Source organism: Heptranchias perlo, chromosome 11 (assembly GCF_035084215.1).
Source record: "Heptranchias perlo isolate sHepPer1 chromosome 11, sHepPer1.hap1, whole genome shotgun sequence".
In the NCBI taxonomy this organism is placed as follows: Eukaryota; Metazoa; Chordata; class Chondrichthyes; order Hexanchiformes; family Hexanchidae; genus Heptranchias; species Heptranchias perlo.
Window position 1 is genome coordinate 67,863,265 of NC_090335.1, and position 25,018 is coordinate 67,888,282.

Below are 25,018 nucleotides of genomic sequence, written 5' to 3' on the forward strand. Positions count from 1 at the left end.
TGTCAGCATGATGCAGGTTTGCTGGACGAGTAATATGTTTGCTACTTAATCTTTTCTGCCGTCACTCAACGCAGGTGCACAGTGTACAGGCAGAGTTTTAGAAAATAAAGAGAGTTGTTGGGTGCCCTCAAGTGGCCATTTTTCAAACTAAATAGGACATCTTTAAATTAGAAGACAGACAGTAACCCCCGATTGTGATACTTGTAACCTAGCCCAGGATCTATTGCATCCACCTTTTCTTTTTCATTCATGCCAGGCAATGACCATCTCCAACAAGAGAGAGTCTAACCACCTCCCCTTGATATTCAACGGCATTACCATCGCCGAATCCCCCACCATCAACATCCTGGGGGTCACCATCGACCAGAAACTTAACTGGACCAGCCACATAAATACTGTGGCTACAAGAGCAGGTCAGAGGCTGGGTATTCTGCGGCGAGTGACTCACCTCCTGATTCCCCAAAGCCTTTCCACCATCTACAAGGCACAAGTCAGGAGTGTGATGGAATACTCTCCACTTGTCTGGATGAGTGCAGCTCCAACAACACTCAAGAAGCTCGAGACCATCCAGGACAAAGCAGCCCGCTTGATTGGCACCCCATTCACCACCCTAAACATTCACTCCCTTCACCACCGGCGCACAGTAGCTGCAGTGTGCACCATGCACAGGATGCACTGCAGCAACTCGCCAAGACTTCTTCGACAGCACCTCCCAAACCAGCGACCTCTATCACTTAGAAGGACAAGGGCAGCAGGCACATGGGAACAACACCACCTGCAAGTTCCCCTCCAAGTCACACACCATCCCAACTTGGAAATATATTGCCGTTCCTTCATCGTCGCTGGGTCAAAATCCTGGAACTCCCTTCCTAACAGCACTGTGGGAGAACCTTCACCACACGGACTGCAGCGGTTCAAGAAGGCGGCTCACCACCACCTTCTCAAGGGCAATTAGGGATGGGCAATAAAAATGCTGGCCTTGCCAGCGACACCCACATCCCATGAATGAATAAAAAAAAAATTCCCAGGATGTGGGCATCACTGGCAAGGCTGGGATTTATTGCCCATCCTTAGTTGCCCTGAGATGGTGGTGGTGGGCCTTCTTGCCAGCCCACTTCTGAGGGCAGTTAAGAGTCAACCTTGTTAGTGTGGGACTTGAGTCACATATAGGCCCAGACCGGGATTTCGGGTTTTCTTCCCTAAAGGACATTAGTGAACCAGTTGGGCTTTGACAGCTTCAGGGTCACTTTTACTAATGCCAGCTTTTTATTTCCATATTTTTAAAAACTGAATTCAAATTTTCAAAACGCCATGGTGGGATTTACACACGAACGTACGAACAATGATGGCAGGAAAAGACCCCCTGTTCCATCCAGCCTGTCCCGCACAATCATGATACCCTGCGTATCACAATATATGCACTCCCCACCCCACACCATGTGATCTCCTGGGAGAGGCGAAAAACCAGCTTAAAAACCCCGGCCCACAAGGAGTTCTAAAAGCAGCAGATCTTTATTACTGACCTTGGCCAGTCGGCCTTGGATCTGTTGCCGGGCAGCCGACAGCGCAAGACTCCCCCTGACGTTCAGCTCAATTTATGTCATGGCGCCGAAAATACCAATGGGCCGCGACTTTTGAATGTTGACTGGGTCCCCCACCTGCCATTTGCGGGAGCGACGTTGATGGCCTGATTTGGGGCAGTAAAAATTTATACGGCTGGCCAGGCGGCGGAAGGTAGAACTTTTCATTTTTAACCACTCCCGTGCACCATTCCCGCTGGTCGAGGGGGGAGAGTTAAAATTGGGCCCAATTAATTACTTTGAAGTGTCTGTTGCTAGAGTGGAAAGCTTGGCAGCCATTTTGCGCATAACAAGATTCCACAAATAACAATGAGATGAATAACCAATAAGTCTGTTTTTAGTGATGTTGGCTGAGGGTGGATTATTGGCCAGGACACCGAGCAAACTCCCTGTGCTTCCTCATTAGTGAATGGGACCTTTTAACGCCCGCCATTAGAAGAAGCAAACAGGGCAAGGGAATGCTATTAGGAGGCAGGCCGATTCCAACATTGATAGTATTAAAGCAGAACTATTTACTAGAACTATCAATTCTATAGCGGTCTTTATTTTCCCTTTCCCCTGTGGTAGTGCCCGAGCATCACTCAGCAACAGCCCAAAGCAGCATGATCGAAATCGGCAGCTCGCTCCGTGGGAATCACCAGCGCAGAAGCCCGTCCCATGCGACATTCCAGAGAGTGGGCCTTGAGCGGGAAATTGGCTGAGATTTGATAAGTAACTCCGGCGTGGAGCTCCCTGCAAAATGGGCATTCTCATTCCGACACCCTGGTGTACAGCAAATAATTAAAAAGCAGTCTGACAGTGGCGGAACGGTATCGCTGTGGTCACGTGGAACAGGTACCCTGCAGAAGCAGTTAATGCTGTGTTGATTAACTCCACCAAAAAAAAAAAGAGTTGGATAAATATCTGGTTCGCAGTGGGACTGAGGATTATAAGGATAATTATAGACTGAAATGATCAACTACTCCCTGGAATACAATGGCTCCTCTGCTGCTGTCATCTACTGAAAGCATTTGGCCAGGTTTAAAAATAGAGGTGTAGATAGTGCGGAGTTTTACTTAACTGTGCTAAAAAGTTGGCGAGAAATTTTACAGAAATTTCCCCTCAAGTGATTAGCTGGGTGAGGTGGAGTCCATGATATACGGGATTTGTATACTTGAGTATAGAAGATTGAGGGGTGATCTGATCGAGGTGTTTACAATGTTAAAAGGATTCGATAGGGTAGATATGGAGAAACTATTTCCTCAGGTGGGGGAATCAAGAATAAGGGGGCATAATCTTAAAATTAGAGCTAGGCCATATAGGAGGGAAATCAGGAAGCACTTCTTCCACACAAAGGGTAGTGGAAATCTGGAATTCTCTCCCCCAAAGTCTGTGGATGCTGCAGGACAATTGGAGCTTTCAAATCTGAGATTTTTGTTAGGTAAGGGTATCAAGGAATATGGAGCTAAGGCGGGAAAATGGAGTTGAGGTAGAGATCAGCCATGATTTAATTGAAAGGCTCTAGGCCTGAATAGCCTACTCCAGCTCCTAATGTTCCTATGTCATGTGTGCAAGCAGTGGACATGATGGACTGAATGGCCTTTTCTAATTCCAGGCTTTCTTACGTTCTTATGACTCAGATTGTCTTGTAGTGACTTCTCAAGTTCTCTCCTGGGGAGGGGGGGGGTTGAATATTTCTACAAATAACTGGTGAGTTCTAGACCTAAGCTGAGGCCATCAAGGGATGCGGTGATGGAGGCAAGGTCCTTTGTTATAGAAAGGCCAAAATATGCTGCTCAGGCACACAGCAGAAGAATGGTTGTTTCAACAAGGCACCAGGGATGTCTGATCCAGTTGCCTGTAGCACCATAGGCCCAGTGAAAGTCAAAATCATTAGGGAAGGAGACGGGAATGGGGAAAAACATTAGGGTAAATCTTCAATGAAAATAAATTTGCAGCACGCACTTTGTATCAAAATCTGAATTGGGAAGAAAAATAAATGAATCAGGTTCAACCTCAGCTACCCAAACAGTTAAAATCCTTATTTGATTTCTGATTTGGTCCAGACTCATAACTCCTCAGAGATCCACGTTCATTCAGGCTACTTTTACATCAAATCCTTCACTCACCTTTAATTGATTTGGTGTGTTAATGCAAGGCTTGAAGGGGAAGGAAAGTCTAGGGATGGTACTTTTTATTCAAAGCACTCGTCCAATGCCTACTTAAAAAATATTATCCCTGTCAATGTTTCTTCTCTCAGTAGGCCCACTATCTGGGGCCTCCATCCTTTCTGAGCTGCTGCATTGACCGGAGAAGCTACCTATATCCTGGAGCTACTCATTCATTTTAATGAGGTCTGCAGTTCTGAAGCAATCTGGGAGCCCATCCAGAGCAGCTGGAGTGTGTTGTAACCGGCAGTGGTTTTTTCCGGGGTTGAGTGGCTTTGGCTCAGCCTCTCATCATACCAATCTTTTCTGTTTATTTTGAGAATAATGAGGATGCGTCACCATTCCATAGAGTTCAAGTGTGACAAAGGTCAAGGCTACACTCTCATACTCAACCATTACCATTTTTGATCCGCCTTGATTTACTTTCAGATTTTAATTTGGAGGAATTGTTCCCCATTACATAGTTTACTCACAACTCCACCTTCTCAGCTTAAAGAGGAAGTATATTCATCTGAATTGCTGCGTAGCCCTGCAAAAGATAAAAAGAGACGCCGATATATTTACTGATACAGTCCCCACCACTTAATGCGGGCGCATTGGCGTTAACGCGATTTGCCCGCTGTAGGCAGTGGACGGTATAACAAGTCGCAGAAAGGCAGGAGGCATCCCGTGTGACTAACTGTATCTGTCCTCCGACTGTGACAGCTGGGAAAATAACGAGACCAGTCTGGATGTGCAATTCCACACCATGATTCCATCTACGTCCCTTTCTCTAATCAAGAGCCACAGTTCCAGCCAATCGCTTGCTCAGGACCCACTCTCGGGAGTACTGGGGCACAGGTCTTTGTCTGCAATTTCCTCGCTCTTGACTTCAATCGTGCAACAAGAGGGAGGGGAGGCATTAATGTGGGGGAGGGGGGAACTGTAGGACCAAGTGTACCATTAAAGTGTACCATTAATAGAGCTATTTCACTGCATAGCAGCCCGTGGAGGAAACCTTTTATCTAACCAGATGGGGGAGGACTGAAGTGGCAGCAGTAAAAGGAAGGCGACACGACATAGTCTGCCCAAAATAACCGGCTCACTTAGTAACGTTATAAGTGGCGCCTTTGTAATTGACTCCTATGGTGCTGGCAAATGGTTAGCGCTATTTGGCCAATGTAGGTGGCTGTCCGTGGTCAGCGTGGACGGTGTAAATGGTGGGGACCGTACCCCTCACTATTGATTTCCTTCCTGTGGAATGTGCTTTAAAATTGGAAGTCAAGATATCATGTGTCAAATTCTTCTCCTGCGACAAGAATTAGGTTACTGGCCACTGTCCCACGCCTAATCTCAATGAGGGTATCACCAAGGCAGATCTTCATCGTGTCACTGAGCAGCAAATTGGGAAGAGTCTCAGTGCCCAAGGACAGATCTATCCCTGCAGGATTCATTAATGAGCCAGGCTGTCCGGTCAATTGGCAACAGTGCCTCGGAGTACTGTAGATCTGTCTGCCTTGGGTTTCAGGTTATAGAGTCTGCCACGGACAGTTGACCTGGTTTTTATCTCCCATTGCCAGAAATGTCATCTTGGAATCATCGTAACTGCGTACCTCCCCCCAAGGAGGATAGTCACTGGTTGACCATACCTCCTTTTATAATATCTAGGATTATGTAGTAATTCAAGGGAATGCTTTTCCCCATTAATCATATCTGCAATTCACAGTGCTAATGCAGGTACAAATAAAGATGACATACGCAGTATTCCCTCCACATATTTAGTGGACAATGCAAAAAACTGAAAGAGCCTGTGTGGTTTTGCCTCTCTTCCTGAGATAGCTCAGTGCTCCACCTGGTGGATCACCTGAGAACAGTCGGTAAGGAAGAAAGAACTTGCATTTATACAACAACTTGCATTTATATAGCACCTTTAACGTAGTAAAATGCCTCAAGGTGCTCCACAGGAGCGATTATCAAACAAAATTTGGCACTGAGCCACATAAGGAGATATTAGGACAGGTGAGGTAGGTTTTAAGGAGCATCTTAAAGGAGGAGAGAGGTAGAGAGGCAGAGAGGTTTAGGGAGGGAATTCCAGAGCTCAGGGCCTATAGGAACAATGAAAATCGGGGATGCGCAAGAGGCCAGAATTGGAGGAGCGCAGAGATCTCGGAGGGTTGTAGGGCTGGAGGAGGGTTACAGAGATAGGGAGGGGTGTAGGGCTGGAGGAGGTTACAGAGATAGGGATACAGCACCTTTCACATCTTCAGAACATTTCAATGCATTTCACAATCAGTGATCAATGGACTGATCTCTTAACCGTGAGATGGGAAACATTTGGATCCTTCAGCTTCTAAATCTGATGGGGGGGGGGGGGGAGGGCGTTTCTGTGGAGATTTTCCCAATCATCCACCCCATAATTTTGGAGGGAATTCCACAGAAACCCCAGAGAAATGGCGTAAACGGCATGTTTCTCCGGGGGGGGGTTTTTTGAGGATCTCCTACAAAAGTCACTGCGGACCATCAGGAGAAGCTCCAGGGAAGTTCAACCCCTCAGTCACTGTTGCGACGTTGGCACATGCAGCAGCCATCTTGCACATTGCAAGATTCCACAAACAGCAATGAGGTAAAGACCAGTTAATCAATTTTGGTGGTGTTGGCTGAGGGATAAATGTTGACCAGTACATTGGGAAACCTCCCATGCTCTTCTTCAAATAGTGCCATGGGATCTTTCACATCCATCTGAACTGGCAGGCAGGTCTTCGGTTTGACGTCTCATCCAAAAAATGGCACCTCTGAGAATGTAGCACTCCCTCGGTATTCCACTGGAGGTTCAGCTTTAGATTATATGCTCATGTCACGGAGCTGGGCTTGAATCCATGAAAGTCTGACTCAGAAGCAAAGTACTACGCTGAGCCAAGCTGACACACTCCCCACATTGTCTACCTGGGGTTTGCATTTGACCTAACCATTGTTTTTAAGCGATGAGTTACTTACGTGTGTCCATACTCCCAAACTTCATGAGCTGAAATGCAGATGCTCTGAACAGATGTTGCACTCTGTAATCTTATAATTGCGACCTTTCTAATTAGACTCTGCTCGCACTGAATGTAAAATATGCCCTTTTTATTCAGATCCAAATTTTCAAGTACAAAAAGGAAAATAAAAATTAAATATGGTTCCATTTACACAATGGTTCGAGGTGATATAATTACTTTCATCTACATGACAATCCTGCTTCAAAAATAATTGAAAATATTCAATAATTTTGGAAATATTTGGCAGCATTAAGGGATAAACTCAAAGAAAATACCAGTTAATGTAAAATTAATTATTCTAAGCAGTGAAACCACAACTAGACGAAGACCCTTGGCAAAACCAAATGAAGGCTATGCGGTCGGTGGGGGGGGGTTGGGTGGAGGAATCTCCATGCCACTTTTGGTGTAATTTCAGCATATCATTGGGGCAAGTAACTATCTTTGGTAGCAAAATAGGCCGGAAATCCTTTACACCAGTTTTCCACCCCAAAATCGATCCCTTCAAATTCCCTTGTGCTTTTTGTCCTCTCTCGCAATCCGCCCACTGAGACCCAAGTGACTTCATTTATATGAGGGGTTAAAATGTTGTATGTTTAGCATTTTGTTCCTCGTCATCATCCGTCATAGTCATCGTTCACCAGGAAGAAATTTATGCCCCGCTGCTCATCATCATCTTCTTTCCCTTCTTCCACCTGTGCCCCCATTGGATCTGCAGGAAAGAAGGGTAACAAGAATGGATTAAGGGGACAGAGATGGGGGTGGAAGCTGGTGGCTGTGTAGAGCTGCACAGGGATGCCACGGCAACGGTGCAGGTGTTCAGTCACTAACTTGGTGCTATCAATATCATCCGACCTCACCATCTCCCACGGCAAGAGCAGAGTGCTTCCCCATGAGCTCAATGGCCTTGTCCTCATAGGCGGTCCATGAGGTGTTTCAGACTGTGGGGGCTCCCTCCCCGGTGTTTTGCCTCTCACAAGCATTGTGAGCCATTTTCTCTTGCAACAAGAATGAGTAAATTAGGTGAAGGCTAGCAATTGAGGAGTGGGCGCCTATTGGCACGGGAGAACTGAAGTAAGAGATGTGGTGGTATTGGTAGAGGAGGGGTTTGTAGGGTTGTGCATGTAAGTAATTGATTTACATTGCATGCACATCCCCAAAAATGTATTGGCGGTATTCTGCCCGAACCATACCCTGTTTCGAATGGTGTGAAGCAAGGATGAGTACTAGGCCCTGTTCTATTCTAAGTGGCTATGCTGGATGATATAACGGGGGATCTTCAGGTCAGAATTGCAATACGAATCTGCACAACGGGGAATCTATCAAGACAGTGAGCATCGACTAAAATCTCCAAATTATACAAGAACTTTTGTGTAATGATGACTGTGCCCTTATGGCGCATGGCGGAGAGGATCTTCAGCTGATGATGGATAGGAGCTAAGGACTTACTGTTAGTCTGAAGAAGACTGAAATAATATATCAACCAACCCCTGGAATGCCACATCGATCACTATTGGCAAAACTGAATTGAATGCAGTCAAGGAGTTCACCTATCTTAGACGTGCACTATCTGATGATGCAAGGATCGATAAGGAAGTGATGTCTCACATACAGAGAGCAAGCATGGCCTTTGGTAGACTGTTTGGAATCAGCACAGTATCAAGGTTGCAATTAAACGACAGGTTTATAAGCTGGTTGTCCTTAGCAATCTCCTGCACGAATGTGAAACACGGACACTCTGTAGAAGACACACTCAACAGCCGGAAAGGTTTCACCAAAGACACATTTGCACCTTGCTTAGTATTAGGTGGCAGAACAAGATCATTAACAACTAAGTACTGGATAACGCCAGCATTGAGGGTATGATAATCGATGCTCAGCTCAGTTGGGTTGGACACATTGTTCAGATGCAGGATGTATGATTACCGAAGCAGGTGCTTTATGAAGAACTGGTGCATGGCAGAAGAAAGCAGGGTGGACAACAAAGATGCTAAAAAGATACACCAAAATTTCACTTGCAGCAGTGCAACAGGGTCATTGACCCTTGGGAAACCCAGGCTACTAACAGATGGCTGAAGTTAGAGGAAGAGTGAAGGTCTTTGAGCTACAACGCTGTGCCATTGTGGAGACAAGACACGAGAGACAGAGGAATCGGTAACGTCAGAGAGGCCAACAGGAGAACCCCCCCACCAAACCAGGAACGTGGTTACGTGAGAGTTTTTGGTAGACAATGTCTGTCACGCACTGGCCTGGATAGTCAACGTACCCATCGACCATGAACTTATGCTCCCTTCTTCGTTGGCACCATCATCCTCAAGTACGAGGAACACATTACTAATTGATGTTAGGGAAGATAGATAGCCATATTGTAAGATCCTGAGCTAGTGGCCTCCTTAACCAGAGTGCGTGTGAAGGGCTGTTCGGTTGTTACTTTTGGAAGGTGAAGAGGACAATTAATACCAGCAAAATAGCTGGAACTAACAATAGCTTCAGTTTTTTACCCAATGATCTAGTCCTGTTTCACTGACATAACATCCATCAAAGATAGACAATGAAGGTCATCCTTGCCCTCTAACGGCGACAACAGCCATTTCCAACTATCTGTTGACAGCTTTCTTTACAGATCCATCAAAATCCAGAATAAGTTGCCTGCAGCAATTTTATTTTCCCTCTGACTGAACAAGACGTTATAACGGTTCAAGTGCCCTGTTTGTAGACATTTCCTTTCTACCTTCCCACTGTACTACACACCATCGTCAGTTTATTTATTCATGTACCATCCCGACATACCCTGGGCATATCAGCCATCTGGGGGGCTGGCAGTGAATGTCAGAAATAGTGTATTAAAACTAAATAATGTCAAAAAGCTTCTTGCATGGGGTAAACTTTGTCAGTAACAAATTAAAGTTTCCTCAGTGCAAAGACGCCAGGGTTGGAAGGTCAGTGTGCCTCTTCAAGGAATATTTATGGAGCAACGTCATCCATGATTGGAGCAGATATGAGAGATTTAAACTGACGGTACTTGGATTTCTGGTGACATTAATGGTAACAAAATAGTTCAGCTCGTGATCTTTGACAAAACATGTATAAGACATGTGAATTTGCAGGTTGGTGATTGACATTGGTAAGGATATAGAATTAAGCAGTGTGCGACCTCATCCTGGAATTACTGAAGTAGATAAAGTATGTGCTTTGGAAGTGGATTAAAGGAGTTGATAGATTAGATAGAGAAAAACTATTTCCTCTGGCCGGGGCAAGTCCAGAACAATGGGGTATAAGATTAAAATTAGACTTAGGCAGTTCAGGGGTGATGTCAGGAAGCACTTCTTCACACAAAGGGTAGTGGAAATCTGGAACTCTCTCAGCCAAAAAGCTGTTGAGGCTGGGGGGTTAATTGAAATTTTCAAAGCTGAGATTGATAGATTTTTGTTAGGCAAGGGTATCAAGGGTCAGGGAACCAAGGCAGGTAGATGGAGTTAAGATACAGATCAGCCATGATCTAATTCTATGGCAGAACAGGCTCATGGGGCTGAATGGCCTACACCTGTTCCTATGTTCCTAGGAGATCTTCAACAATTTGGAATTATATAGTGCCCTCATGTAGAAGGATGTCTCAGTTCACTTTAGAAGCAGGAGAGAAGGACATGACGTGTCCTGTCTGTAGATATCTTCGGGCTGATTTGCCTCTCCCCTCCCCATTCCCGGGCACAATCTAGGTGGTGCACAGTGGAAATACACACTGCCTGAATGAATAGAAATCCACCAATATTTTTGGGTTTAGCTCATTACCGTGACATCTTCCTCTCCCCGAGCACGATAATGTCCCTTTGAATGAGCATGTGCCCAAAATCAGGGGAAGAGATTGGCCACTGCTATGGTAATGGCCATTGGTTTCAGGGCTTTCGCGCTGCTCTCCTAAAGCAGCAGTCAGAGGCCTCCCACCCCATTGATCCTGCTCTTTGACCTTGAAAAAAATAAGAATAATACATTATGTAGTTACATAGCGGAACATTCCTGTACTTGTAAAATAGTGTCATTTAACTTAACATGAACAACTCCACAGGGGATCTGCACGTAATTTACATTTTTTTCAGACAGCCTTTATATTATTGTTCACCCCTTTTGCTAATATCAGAGGAGCATTAAAAAATTATCCATATATTCACCCACACCTGAACACCAAAGTATGGCTGGTGACGGAAGAAACAAAACTGTGCTACAAAATTGCATAGAATGTACAGCAAAGAAACAGGCCATTTGGCCCTATTGGTCCATGCAGGTGTTTATGCTCCACATGAGCCTCCTCCCACCCCTCCTCATCTAACCTTAATCCAAAAAACAGTGGATGTCCAAAGGGACTTAGGGGTTCAGGTACATAAATCATTGAAGTGTCATAAACAGGTGCAGAAAATAATCAAGAAGGCTAATGGAATGCTGGCCTTTATATCTAGAGGACTGGAGTACAAGGGGGCAGAAGTTATGCTGCAGCTGTATAAAACCCTGGTTAGACCGCACCTGGAGTACTGTGAGCAGTTCTGGGCACCGCACCTTCGGAAGGACATATTGGCCTTGGAGGGAGTGCAACGTAGGTTTACTAGAATCACACCCAGACTTCAAGGGTTAAGTTACGAGGAGAGATTACACAAATTGGGGTTGTATTCTCTAGAGTTTAGAAGGTTAAGGGGTGATCTGATCGAAGTTTATAAGATATTAAGGGGAATGGATAGGGTGGATAGAGAGAAACTATTTCCGCTAGTTGGGGATTCTAGGAGTAGGGGACACAGTCTAATAAATAGAGCCAGACCTTTCAGGAGTGAGATTAGAAAACATTTCTACACACAAAGGGTGGTAGAAGTTTGGAACTCTCTTCCGCAAACGGCAATTGATACTAGCTCAATTGCTAAATTTAAATGTGAGATAGATAGCTTTTTGGCAACCAAAGGTATTAAGGGATATGGGCCAAAGGCAGATATATGGAGCTAGATCACAGATGAGCCATGATCTTATCAAATGGTGGAGCAGGCACAAGGGGCTGAATGGCCTACTCCTGTTCCTATGTTATCTCCAAATCCTTCTATTCCTTTCTCCCTTGTGTTTATCTAGCTTCCCCTTAAATTCATTTATGCTGTTCACCTCAACTACTCCTTGTGGTAGCAAGTTCCACATTGTAACCACTCGCTGGGTAAAGAAGTTTCTCCTGAAGCGCCTTGGTACATTTTACTACGTTAAAGGCGCTATATAAATGCAATTGTTGTTGAATTCCCTATTGGAACATCCAGCTCGGATGGTGTGCCAGAAGACTGTATCACAACCTTGAAGTTCAAAATTCTTTACAAAGAAAGATGTTATGTAAATTCCTTAATTCTACAATCATTCTAACACTCCCACCTTCCTAACCAGCTGTTTATGTTACTGCCACCCTATCAACACTTTACAAATACATAGTTAAATGGGCCTCTGAATCAATACTTATAAAACTGTCCATTCTGTGATTTATTTGTACCATTAAGGTGTAGTCATGACCATACTCGATCAATGTTGGTTCACAAGCATAACATACTTCTCCAAGTGTGGGCAGACACTATGAGACAAGGTATCTTATCTGCCCGAACTTCACATATCCCCACGGTCAATCTTAGAGAAAGAAACTATGAATAAAAAGAAATCAAGTTCTATAAGAAACCAGCAGTCAGCAAACACAAAATGAAAGACCTATCGAAATCAAGAAAATAGAGTTGTCAACGATTCAATCCATTGTTGCCATGGGCACAGTTGTTCCTGTTCTCCTGGGGCTGGGGAGGATGTCATCTGTGGCAGGCACGTAGCTCATATTAATTATTGCAGATGTGAAGTAGGGGTTAAAATGTTATATGTTTACACTCTGAACATTGTCTTCAAACGCATGCTCGATGAAAAAATGGTGCCAGGAATTAAAATGTGATGCGATGTCATCTCCATGAATTCCATCTATCTACCATCAAAGCTTCGAGCCTGTCATCCTCCAGGCATTACACTACAAAGTGTAAAAAGTATTATAAAAAGGGAAATAAATGCAGTCATTTCATGCTGGGTTCATCTGACCTGGAGTACAGAATTTACATGCACCTACTAATCTGCAAATTTTCCTCACTGACAGCAATTAACTGCTCATCAACCTCAGGATGTTCTATAAACAGCAATTACAATGTGTGGCCTTAAAGGAACTGGTCTGGTTAAACACAGATGCATCTTAGCAGCAGAATAATATAAAGTGCATTACATGATACAATACTCATGCCCATCAGCTGACTTACTGTAAGCAACATTGCAGGAAATCTGGTAATATCAAAAAATGATCTAATGGAAATGATATAACACGTATCATGAAAAGACTTATCAGACGTTAAATTTGTAAATCTCTTAAATGATCATTTCTACTCAATGTGGTAAATATTTCTGAGTTAGCACTCCCAGACGCAGAGCCTGGCTGGGCAGGAGGGCTGATCACTCAGGCTGGTATGCCTGATTTGTGGCCTTCTCGGTTTTTGGGTCATAAAGAATGTCCAAAAAATGGGAAGGGCCATGAATGAAGTACACTGACCTCTGGGAGTTCCAACCCATAAAATTTACCCAGTGCTTTTTTATTGCTCTAAGCACATCAGCTCTTAAGAACCTTGGTTCAATACTGTCCCCCAGGGGTTTACATGCAATGTTCTGATACAGCAAAAATTTGAGTGCAGACCAAAACTGAGAGGGCAGTGACTTGAGGGTACTTACAGATAGCACTTAAAAGCCTTGAATGAGGTAGAATTGAAAATAAAGAAAGAACTTGCATTTATATAGCGCCTTTCATGACCTCAGGACATCCCAAAATGCTTTCCAGCCAATCAAGTACTTTTGAAGTGTAGTCATTGTTGCAATGTAGGAAAAACAGCAACCAATTTGCGCACAGCAAGGTCCCACAAACAGCAATGGGATAATGACCAGGCCAGCTAAGCTGTTTTGGTGATGTTGGTTGAGGGACAAATATCGGCCAGAAAACCAGGGAGAATTCCACTGCTCTTCTTCAAGATAGTGCCACAGGATCTTTTATGTCCACCTGAGAGGGCAGACGATGCCTCGGTTTAACATCTCATCCGAAAGATGGCACCTCCGACAGTGCAGCATTCCCCCATCACTGTACTGGAGTGTCAACCTAGATTTTGTGCTCAAGTCTCTGGAGTGGGACTTGAACCCACGGCTGGCACATGATGTAATAAGTCTTCATTTCAACATCGTGAGGATGCAGGCAAGAGGTGGAGAGTGTGGAAGGATACATTTGGAGCTTAGGAGTAACAAGAGAACAAAGTTTAAAAGAACAAAGATCATAGATCTCAAGTTAGGAAATGTCTATAGTATTTTCTTCAGACCTAAGTTAATCCAACACATCATCCTCATACAGGAAAAGCTGTAACTAAACAAACATTGTAGAGTTAATTTCTTTGCAATTTTTTTGATACAAGGTTTCAGGAAACTCCTCACCGAAATGTTGACCCCATTTATCAATAAGTAAAAGTTCAATTGGATAAAGAACCCTTTTTTATTTATTGGTTAGTCATTAACAACTGAAATTTTGATGGTGAATTAATGGACAATAACAGGCTAAGTGCCAAAGTTATTTGGACAAGTGTGTTTGTACAGTTTTGGTAGAATCCTTAATCTTGGTATGGAATGACTGATGCATCAAATTGCCTGAAGTAACGTTTTAATCTTGATAAACTAGTGGGGAAGATTTTGGACATAGATTTCAGAAGTTTAACTGCAGCAGTCAGAGAGGTGGAAGCAGGAAGTCTGAAAATAGGAGTGTTAAACTGTGTTGGGACAGTACAAAGTACATTAATGTAGCAATAGTACATGGAGGATGCTAGCTTGAAGCTAGAGAACGAAGATTGCCAATGAACCAAGAAAAAGATTACAGATGACATCAGAGGCTGGAACTAGTGCAATGTAGAAGAAAACATAACTGTTTCTAAACTGTTACCTGATCATAGTATCATAGCAGGTACAGCAATGTAGGAGGCCATTAGGCCCATCGTGCCTGTGCCCTCTTTGAAAGAGCTATCCAATTAGTCCCATTCCCCCGCTCTTTCCTCATAGCCCTGTAATATTTTCCTTTCAAGTATTTATCAAATTCCGATTTGAAAGTTACTATTGAATCTGCTTCCACCGCCCTTTCAGGCAGCGCATTCCAGATCATAACAACTCGCTGCATAAAAAATGTTTCCTCATGTCACCTCTGGCTCTTTAGCCGATCACCTTAAATCTGAGTCCTCTGATCACCGATCCTTCAGCCACTGGAAACAGTTTCTCTTTATTTACTCTATCAAAACCGTTCATGATCTTGAACACCTCTATCAAATCTCCCCCTAACCTTCTCTGATCAAAGGAGAACAACTCCAGCTTCTCCAGTCTCTCCACATAACTGAAGTCCCTCACTCTGGCACCATTCTAGTAAATCTCTTCTGCATCCTCTCTAAGGCCTTGACATCCTTCCTAAAGTGTTGTGCCCAGAATTGAACACAATACTCCAGCTGAGGCCTAACCAGTGTTTTATAAAGGTTTAGCATAACTTCCTTGCTTTTGTACTCTATGCCTCTATTAATAAAGCCCAGGATCCCATATGCTTTTTTAACAGCCTTCTCAACTTGTCCTGCCACCTTCAAAGATTTATGTACATACACCCCCACGTCTCTCTGTTGCTGCATTCCCTTTAAAATTGCACCCTTTAGTTTATATTGCCTCTCCTCATTCTTCCACCAAAATGTATCACTTCACACTTCTCTACATTAAATTTCATCTGCCATGTTGTCTGCCCATTTCACCAGTCTATGTCCTCCTGAAGTCTGTTACGATCCTTCTCATTGTTTACTACATTTCCGAGTTCTGTGTCATCTGCAAACTTTGAAATTATACCCTCTATACCCAAGTCCAGGTCATTAATATATATTAAAAAGAGCAGCGATCCTAATAGTGACCCCTGGGGAACATCACTGTAAACTTCCCTCCAGTCTGAAAAACAACCGTTCACCATTAATCTCTGCTTTCTGTCCTCTAGCCAATTTTGTAGCCATGTTGCCACTGTCCCTTTAATCCCATGGGCTTTAATTTGGCTAACAAGTCTATTATTATGTGGTATTTTATCAGATGCCTTTTTCAAAGTCCATATACACGTCAACCATACTACCCTAATCAACCCTCTCCATTACTTCATCAAAGAATTCAATCAAGTTTGTCAAACACGATTTTCCTTTAACAAATCCACACTGATTTTCATTTTTTAGTCCATACTTTTCCAAATGCCAATTAATTTTGTCCCAGGTTATTGTCTCTAAAAGTTTCCCCACCACCAATGTTAGGCTGACTGGCCGATAATTGCCTGGTTTATCCCTCTCCCCTTTTTTGAACAGGGGTGTAACATTTGCAATCCTCCAGTCCTCTGACACCGTCCCCATATCTAAATAGGATTGGAAGATTGTGGCCAGAGTCTCCGCAATTTCCACCCTTACTTTCTTCAGTAACCTAGGGTGCATCCCACCTGGACCGGGTGACTTTTCTACTTTGAGTACTACCAATCTTTTAAGTACCTCCTCTTTATCTATTTTCACTCTATCCAATATCGGTACTACCTCCTCCTTTACTGCTACATTGGCAGTATCCTCTTCTCTAGTGAAGACGGATGTGAAATATTCATTTCGACCCTCAGCCATGCCCTCTGCCTCCACAAGAAGATCTCCTTTTTTGTCCCTAATCGGTCCCACACTTACTTTGGCTACCGTTTTACTATTTATATGTGTATAAAAGATTCTTGGGTTCCCTTTTATGTTAGCCGCTAATCTATTCTCACACTCTCTCTATTTGGTGGCCTATAGTGTACACCCAGTAGCGCAATCGCTCCCCTATTGTTCCTTAATTCAAACCAATTAGCTTCTGTCTTTGACCCCCCTCAACTACATCATCCCTTTCCAGTGCTATAATTGTTTCTTTGATCAATACTGCCACTCCCCCAACCCTCCTTTCTTTCCTTCCCTATCTTTCCTGAATACCTTGTAGCCAGGAATATTAAGTACCCAATCCTCCCCTTTATTGAGCCAGGTCTTTGTTATTGCCACTATATCATAGGCCCATGTGGTGACTTGAGCCTGCAGCTCACCAACCTTATTTACCACACTATGTGCATTTATCCACATGCACTCCAAACTCATCTTAGACTGCCTCGCATTTGCCCCCTGTCGGTTCCCTCCTAATTCTGAACTATTTTTTATTCTAGTTCTATTTGTCCATCCCAGTCCCCTGTGCACCTAGTTACTCTTCTCTAATGTTTCATCCTGGTGCCCATCCCTCTGCCAAATTAGTTTAAACCCTCCCCCACAGCACTAGTTAACCTCCCCTCAAGGACATTGGTCCCAGATATGTGGAGGTGCAACCCGTCCATCTTGAACAGATCCCTCCTGCCCCAGAACTGGTCCCAAAGCCCCAGGAATCTGAAACCCTCCCTCCTTCGCCTGCAAAGAGATTGTACATTTTTATATTAATGTCATCAAGATAAAGACTTAAACAGGCACAGCATGATTGCTACCTCTCACTTCATTATACAAACTAAAAGCTAATTTTACCAAACAGCCACCTCAGTCCTCGAAATTGAATATTACTCATGACTTGTATTAAATGTAATATGACTAAGGCTGTGATTTTGTAATTCCAAACTGAGTTCTGCTATGATATATTTTTGTCAGATCTTTCTTGTTTCGTGTCAAAAGTGTTTAATATTATTTTCTGATAAGTTTGTTGTGTGTCAGCTTTGCAGCCACTTGAAAAGGCTTCTGCAAATTGTCTTCTTAACAGACAATCTTGTGTGATTTGGTTTCTCTGTATTGGGGGGGGGGTTTTTTTTACTTGTTCATGGGATGCGGGCGTCGCTGGCAAGGCCGGCATTTATCACCCATCCCTAATTGCTCTTGAGAAGGTGGTGGTGAGCCGCCTTCTTGAACCGCTGCAGTCCGTGTGGTGAATGTTCTCCCACAGTGCTGTTAGGAAGGGAGTTCCAGGATTTAGACCCAGCGACGATGAAGGAACGGCGATATAATTCCAAGTCGGGTGGTGTGTGACTTGGAGGGGAACATGCAGATGGTGTTGTGCCCACGTACCTACTGCCCTTGTCCTTCTAGGTGGTGGAGGTCGCAGGTTTGGGAGGTGCTGTCGAAGAAGCCTTGATGAGTACAGTATTACTGCTTCCATTTTAAATCCAGGTGTGCCTTTGACTCGGCCAACGTTGTCTACCTCATACGTTGCAGGAAAGGATGCCCCAGAGCATGGTACATTGGCGAGACCATGCAGACACTGCGACAACGGATGAACGGACATCGCGCAACAATCGCCAGACAGGAGGGTTCCCTCCCAGTCGGGGAACACTTCAGCAGTCATGGACATTCATCCACCGACCTTCGGGTAAGCGTTCTCCAAGGCGGCCTTCGAGACACACGACAACGCAAAATCGTCGAGCAGAAATTGATAGCCAAGTTCCGCACCCATGAGGACGGCCTCAACCGGGATCTTGGGTTCATGTCACGCTACACGTTACCCCACCAGCGAACAAATGTTATCTGTTTTTAATATAACGGGTCAGTTGCTGTCTTTTCTATGTTTCTACCTCTCTATCTCTGTTTTTTTTTGTTTGTTGTTTTTTTTTATTTTTTGGTGATTTGTATATTCTGTGAGACCTGGCAGGTAACACCTGTCTGTCTGCACACTGATTGCCTTGGCAACGGGCAGTTGAAAAAACTGTCTGTACTCACCAAGCATTGTTCTGTGAATTATAAATGCGATTTCATTTCGAGGATTTCATTTCACATCGTTCACCTGACGAAGGGGGAAGCCTCCGAAAGCTTGTGAATTTAAAATAAAATTGCTGGACTATAACTTGGTGTTGTAAAATTGTTTACTATGTTCAAATTAGGGAAGGACAGGATTAGCCGCAGCTGTGATGTTCCACCATACTAAAATGTCCTGCAGACGGTCACTGCCTAAGCTCACAAATGAGGCATGGCTATGGTGAGGTAACAGAGGCTGATTTGTGCTCATTTAGGAATGATGTGGAGATGCCGGTGATGGACTGGGGTTGACAATTGTAAACAATTTTACAACACCAAGTTATAGTCCAACAAATTTATTTTAAATTTCACAAGCTTTCGGAGGCTTCCTCCTTCTTCAGGTGAATGGTGTGGAAAAAAAAGGAAAGGAGAGGAGAGATGAGAAAATCAAAGTGAAAAAAAAAACATTTTGTCACTTGGTATTTCTTTTGATAAATCTTATAGGGCCCTGTGAATTCTGGTACAGCCTGGTAAATGTCCACAGGATTAGGGTTAAGGTTTACAATTTGTCCAGTAGGTTTTGTTTTAGGAAGCCCATAGTGTTCTTTATCTAAGTGAAAGAAAGAAACTTTAATTTATATAGCATCTTATCACATTTCTCAGAAAATCTCAAATCAATTTCTGGACAATGAATGAAAAGCAGAGACTGTTGCTATGTAGATAAATGCAACAGCCATTTTGCACGTAACAAGGTCCCACAAGCAGCATGAGATGAAAGACCAATTACACTTTTCTTTGTTGGTGTTGATTGAAGGACAATGGGAGAAACACCCACTTTTCTTTGAATAGTGCAATGGAATCTTTAAACTTTACCTAAACCACTGGAACAGGCAGACAGAACTTTGCTTTAATGTCTTATCTGAAGGACAGTTACTTCGATGGTGTAGAACTCCCTCAGTATTGCACTGAATTGTCAGTCTAGATTATGCACTCGTAAAAAGCCTTTAATAAGAGGATACCTTTTGCATTGGTAAGTGATTCAATTGAACATTCTTAGACTATGATTATTGGAAAACCAGAAACATCTAATTTTAGATAACGTAATAGAAAAGGACGGACGGACTTATATAGCACATTTCATGACCTCAGGACGTCCCAAAGCGTTTTACAGCCAATGAAGTACTTTTGAAGTGTAGTTACTGTTGTAATATAGGGAGACACAGCAGATAACAAGACCCCACAAGTAGCAGTGAGAATAGTCAGCAGGTAATCCATTTTTACTGATGTTGGTTGAAGGAGAAATATTGGCCAGGACACCGAGAAGAACTCTGCAGCTCTTCATCAAGTAGTGCCATGGGATCTTTTACAGTGCACCTTAGAAAACAGACAGGGCCGTGGTTTAATGTCTCACCCAAAAGACGGCACCTCCAACAGTGCAGCACTCCCTCAGCACTGCACTTGAATGTCAGCTTAGATTTTGTGCCCAAGTCTCTGGAGTGGGACTTGAACCCACAACCTTCTGACTCAGAGGCGAGGGAGCTACCAATTGAGTCGAGATTGTCACCTGATGGAATAAATATTGATTCCAACATAGTAAGGATGTGGGCAAAAGGAGGAGAGTGTATATTTGGAGCTTAGGAGTAACCATAAGTGCACAACTAACAAGAATAAAAATCAAGATTTCTTACATAAAAAGGCAGAAAGCTGCAACGCTTTCAAGCTTCATGTAACATATATTAAACACTCTTTTCATTCTGGTGGTTTTTGATGTCATTGGAATGCCTTCCTGGCTCTCCATTACATATCACTAGCAGAGCTGACATTCCCCTTTCGCATTAAGTTCCTGTCAATCCCAGAACTAGCAACCAAAGAAAAATGTGGAGCCAATCTCAAACTTCCTAACAAAGTGATGGCACAAGGAATATTTCTTTATCAGACCTGAGCTCTTCAGCTCTTTGCTATACACCTGCCGTCCTTACCCGGTCTGGCCTAAATGTGACTCCAGACCCACAGCAATGTGGTTGATTCTTAATTGCCCTCTGAAAAGGCCTAGCAAGCCACTCAGTTGTAAAATCTCGCTAAAAAAAGTCACAATAAGAATAAAACTGGACAGACCACCCGGCATCGGACCACTAGCCACCAGACACAACAAAGGCAAACCAAGCCCAGTCAACCCTGCAAAGTCCTCCTCACTAACATCTGGGGACTTGTGCCAAAATTGGGAGAGCTGTCCCACAGACTAGTCAAGCAACAGCCTGACATAGCCATACTCACAGAATCGTACCTTTCAGCCAATGTCCCAGACTCTTCCATCACCATCCCTGGGTATGTCCTGTCCCACCAGCAGGACAGACCCACCAGAGGTGGCGGTACAGTGATATACAGTCAGGAGGGAGTGGCTCTGGGAGTCCTCAACATTGACTCCGGACCCCATGAAATCTCATGGCATCAGATCAAACATGGGCAAGGAAACCTCCTGCTGATCATCACCTACCGCCCTCCCTCAGCTGATGAATCAGTCCTCCTCCATGTTGAACACCACTTGGAGGAAGCTTTGAGGGTAGCAAGGGCACAGAATGTACTCTGGGTGGGGGACTTCAATATCCATCACCAAGAGTGGCTCGGTAGCACCACTACTGACCGAGCTGGCCGAGTCCTGAAGGACATAACTGCTAGGCTGGGCCTGCGGCAGGTGGTGAGCAAACCAACACAACGGAAAAACTTACTTGACCTCGTCCTCACCAATCTACCTGTCGCAAATGCATCAGTCCATGACAGTATTGGTAGGAGTGACCACCGCACAGTCCTCGTGGAGACGAAGTCCCGTCTTCGCACTGAGGACACCATCCAACGTGTTGTGTGGCACTACCACCGTGCTAAATGGGATAGATTCAGAACAGATCTAGCAGCTCAAAACTGGGCATCCATGAGGCGCTGTGGGCCATCAGCAGCAGCAGAATTGTATTCCAGCACAATCTGTAACCTCATGGCCTGGCATATTCCTCACTCTACCATTACCAACAAGCCAGGGGATCAACCCTGGTTCAATGAGGAGTGTAGAAGAGCATGCCAGGAGCAGCTGCACCAGGCGTACCTAAAAATGAGGTACCAACCTGGTGAAGCTACAACTCAGGACTACATGCATGCTAAACAGCGGAAGCCACATGCTATAAACAGAGCTAAGCGATTCCACAACCAACGGATCAGATCAAAGCTCTGCAGTCCTGCCACATCCAGTCGTGAATGGTGGTGGACAATTAAACAACTAACGGGAGGAGGAGGCTCTGTAAACATCCCCATCCTCAATGATGGCGGAGTCCAGCACGTGAGTGCAAAAGACAAGGCTGAAGCATTTGCAACCATCTTCAGCCAGAAGTGCCGAGTGGATGATCCATCTCGGCCGCCTCCTGACATCCCCACCATCACAAAAGCCAGTCTTTAGCCAATTCGATTCACTCCACGTGATATCAAGAAATGGCTGAGAGCACTGGATACAGCAAAGGCTATGGACCCCGACAACATCCCAGCTGTAATGCTGAAGACTTGTGCTCCAGAACTAGCTGCGCCTCTAGCCAAGCTGTTCCAGTACAGCTACAACACTGGCATCTACCCGACAATGTGGAAAATTGCCCAGGTATGTCCTGTCCACAAAGAGCAGGACAAATCCAATCCGGCCAATTACCGCCCCATCAGTCTACTCTCAATCATCAGCAAAGTGATGGAAGGTGTTGTCGACAGTGCTATCAAGCGGCACTTACTCACCAATAACCTACTCACCGATGCTCAGTTTGGGTTCTGCCAGGACCACTCGGCTCCAAACCTCATTATGGTCTTGGTCCAAACATGGACAAAAGAGCTGGATTCCAGAGGTGAGGTGAGAGTGACTGCCCTTGACATCAAAGCAGCATTTGACCGAGTGTGGCACCAAGGAGCCCTAGTAAAATTGAAGTCAATGGGAAACAGGTGGAAAACTCTCCAGTGGCCGGAGTCATATCTAGCACAAAGGAAGATGGTAGTGGTTGTTGGAGGCCAATCATCTCAGCCCCAGGACATTGCTGCAGGAGTTCCTCAAGGCAGTGTCCTAGGCCCATCCATCTTCAGCTGCTTCATCAGTGACCTTCCCTCCATCATAAGGTCGGAAATGGGGATGTTCGCTAATGATTGCACAGTGTTCAGTTCCATTCACAACCCCTCAAATAACGAAGCAGTCTGAGCCCGCATGCAGCAAGACCTGGACAACATCCAGGCTTGGGCTCATAAGTGGCAAGTAACATTCTCGCCAGACAAGTGCCAGGCAATGACCATCTCCAAAAAGAGAGTGTCTAACCACCTCCCCTTGACATTCAATGGCATTACCATCACCGAATCCCCCACCATCAACATCCTGGGGGTCACCATTGACCAGAAACTTAACTGGACCAGCCATATAAATACAGTGGCTATAAAAGCAGGTCAGAAGCTGGTATGACTCCAGCCACTCTGCGGCGAGTGACTCACCTCCTGACTCCCCAAAGCCTTTCCACCATCTACAAGGCACAAGTCAGGAGTGTGATGGAATACTCTCCACTTGCTTGGATGAGTGCAGCTCCAACAACATTCAAGAAGCTCGACACCATCCAGGACAAAGCAGCCCGCTTGATTGGCACCCCATCCACCACCTTAAACATTCACTCCCTTCACCACCGGTGCACAGTGGCTGCAGTGTGTACCATCCACAGGATGCACTGCAGCAACTCGCCAAGGCTTCTTCGACAGCACCTCCCAAACTCGCGACCTCTACCACCTAGAAGGACAAGGGCAGCAGGTACATGGGAACAACACCACCTGCACGTTCCCCTCCAAGTCACACACCATCCCGACTTGGAAATATATCGCCGTTCCTTCATCGTCGCTGGGTCAAAACCCTGGAATTCCCTTCCTAACAGCATTGTGGGAGAACCGTCACCACACGGACTGTAGCGGTTCAAAAGGCGGCTCACCACCACCTTCTCAAGGGCAATTAGGGATGGGCAATAAATGCCGGCCTCGCCAGCGACGCCCACATCCCATGAACGAATAAAAAAAAAATCAGTAGAACTTATGATATGGTCCAGGAGCTATCGCACAAGCCGTTTCTCCTTCACCTGGGGTGCTCAGTGCACCTGCACCTCAATATGACTCAGGGCTTCCATTCAAGGCCCACCTGGCTTGTGGAGTGTTGCCAGAATTGAGATTCAGTGCCATTCCCTCTCCTTGTGTCAACTTCATCAGAGTATCAGTGTAGGTACAGCACAGGAGTAGGCCATTAGGCCCATTGTGCCTTTTCCAACTCTTTGAAAGAACTATCCAAATTAGTTCCATTCCCCTGTTCTTTCCCCATAGCTCTTTAAACTTTGTCTTTCAAGTATTTATCTAATTCCCTTTTGAAAGTTACTATTGAATCTGCTTCCACCATCCTTTCAGGCAGTACATTCAAGAACATTATGAATCACTGCGTAAAAAAATATTTCCTCATGTCGTCTCTGGCTCTTTTGCTTAATACCTTAAATCTGTGTCCTCTGGTTACCGATCCTTCTGCCACTGGAAACAGTTTCTCCTTATTTACTCTATCAAAACCGTTCATGATTTTGAACACCTCTATCAAATCTCCCCTTAACCTTCTCTGTTCTAAGGAGAACAACCCCAGCTTCTCCAGTCTCTCCACATAACTGAAGTCCCTCATCCCTGACATCATTCTAGTAAATCTCATCTGCACTCTTGACACCCTTCCTAAAGTGTGGTGCCCAGAATTGACCACAATACTCCAGCTGAGGCCTAACCAGTGCTTTATAAAGGTTTAGCATAACTTCCTTGCTTTTGTACTCTATGCCTCTATGATAAAGCCCAGGATCCCATATGCTTTTTTAACAGCCTTCTCAACTTGTCCTGCCACTTACAAAGATTTATGTATGTGAACCCCCAGGTCTCTCTGTTCCTGCACCTCCTTTAAAATTGTACCATTTAGTTTATATTGCCTCTCCTCATTCTTCCTACTAAAATGCACCAGTTCACACTTCTCTGCATTAAATTTCATCTGCCATGTGTCTGCCCATTTCACCAGTCTATTACTATCCTCCACATTGTTTACTACAATTTTGAGTTTCTTGTCATCTGCAAATCTTGAAATTATACCCTCTACACCCAAGTCCAGGTCATCAATATATATCAAAAAGAGCAGTGGTCCTAATACTGACCCCTGGGAACACCACTGTAAACTTTCCTCCAGTCTGAAAAACAACCGTTCATCACTACTCGCGGCTTTCTGTCCCCTAGCCAATTTTGTATCCATGCTGCCATTATCCCTTTAATCCTTTAATTTTTGCTAACAAGTCTATTATGTGGTATTTTATCAGATGCCTTTTGAAAGTCCATATACACATCAACCACACTACCCTCATCAACCCTCTCCATTAATTTAAACTGTCTAAATTATTTAA